Here is a 2110-nt window from a genome sequence, read left to right as displayed (position 1 = left end):
ATTCCATATCTACAAAATATGTTTGTTTTAAAAAATTTTGCAACACTTTGAGTAGTACATCGAGGTAAAGCAATAGCTTCTATCCATTTGAATACTTATTCCACTGCTAACAGAATATATAAATTTTTGAAAGATGGTATAAATGGTCCCATGAAATCTAATCCCCAAACATCAAATATTTCAACTTCTAGCATATAATTGAGGGGCATCTCATTTCTTCTAAAAAAATTGCTTACTCGTTAACATTTATCACAAGTTTTGATATAATTATTAACATCTTTAAAAATTGTAGGCAAATATAATCCATATTGTAAAATTTTGTATGTTGTTTTATCAACACCAAAATGTCCCCTAAATTTAGAATTATGACATTTTTTGATAATTTCATAAGTTTCTTCTAATGGTACACATCTTCAAATAATAGATCCTTTCCTTGTTTATATAAAAATCGTTATCCAAGAAATAAGTCTTAGCTTCAGAAATAAATTTCCTCTTTTGTTTGTATGTCATTCCATAGGGTATAATATTGATAACAATAAAGTTCACAATGTCGGCATACCACGAAACACGCCACTCATAAATAGTGAACAATTTTTCATCTGGAAAATGTTCATTAATTTCTTTTTCAAAATAGAGTGATTTTTCTAACTCAAGACTGGACAAATGATCAGCAATTTGATTTTCAGTCCCCTTTCAATCTACTATTTCAAAATCAAATTCTTGCAAAAGAAGAATCCATCTTATAAGTCTAGGTTTAACATCCTTCTTTTTCATTAAGTACTTAATAGCAGAATGATCTATATGTACTACACAATGAGTTTCAATCAAATATGAGCTAAATTTATCAAAAGCATATACTATTGCTAATAAAACTTTTTCAGTTGTTTTATAATTGATTTGAGTTTCATTAAGAGTTTTACTAGCACAGTAAACTACTTTGAAAATTTTATCATATCTTTGTCCTAAAACAGCTCCTATAGCATAATCACTAGCATCACACATCAATTCAAATGATTTTCCCAAGTTTAGTGAAACTATACTTGGTGCAGTGATGAATTTTTCTTTTAATAAATTAAAAGCTTTTAGGCATTCTTAATCAAAATTGAAAATTGCATCTTTCTCCAGTAAATGGCATAAAGGCTTAGCAATCTTTGAAAAGTCTTTAATATATCACCTGTAGAATCCATCATGTCTTAAAAAACTCCTAATTTACCTTACATTTTTTAGATAAGGTAAATTAGCGATCACTTGAATTTTAGCAGGATCTACTTCTATACCATTTTCTAATATTTGATGACTTAATACAATTCCTCCTGCTACCATAAATTGGCATTTTTCCCAATTAAGGACTAAATTTGTTTCTTCACAGCACATAAGAACTTTAGATAAATGTTTTAAATATGAGTCAAATGAAGTTCCAAACATTGAAAAATCATCCATGAATACTTCAATCCCTTTTTCAACTAAATCACAAAAAATTGTCATCATATATCTTTGAAATGTAGTAGGGGCATTACATAAACCAAAAGGCATCCTTCTAAAAGCAAAAGTACCATAAGGACTGATAGAAGTTATTTTCTCTTGATCCTCATGAGATATTTGTATTTGGTGATAACCAGTATATCCATCCAAAAAATAAAAGTATTTATGCCAAGTTAGTCTATCTAGCATTTAATCTAGAAAGGGTAATGAAAAATGATCTTTCCTAGAGGCAAGATTTAACTTCATATAATCAATGCTTATTCGCACCCTGTCACTTGTCTAGTAAATATTAATTCATTATGTTCATTCACAATTACAGTTACCTTCAGTCTCCTTTGAGAATCAGCCTTGGATTTACAGTTCTCTTCCATATGAATTCTATGCATACAAATTGAAGGACTGATTCCTTTAATATCAGCAATTGTCCATCCGAAGGCTTTCTTAAAATTTTTCAAAATTTTCATCAACCTTTATTCTTCTTCCATCATTAATTTTGATGAATTTATTACTGGTAAAGTAGAGTAATCTCCTAAAAAGACATATTTTAAATGTTTAGGAAGTAACTTCAACTCAAGTTCTGGAGGCTTTTCAATTGATGGACACTTTTATTTATCTTTGTCTATCGTGT

The sequence above is a fragment of the Phalaenopsis equestris genome, unplaced genomic scaffold (assembly GCF_001263595.1).
Source record: "Phalaenopsis equestris unplaced genomic scaffold, ASM126359v1 Scaffold000805, whole genome shotgun sequence".
NCBI classification, from domain to species: Eukaryota; Viridiplantae; Streptophyta; class Magnoliopsida; order Asparagales; family Orchidaceae; genus Phalaenopsis; species Phalaenopsis equestris.
Note: the sequence above shows the minus strand (reverse complement) of the source record.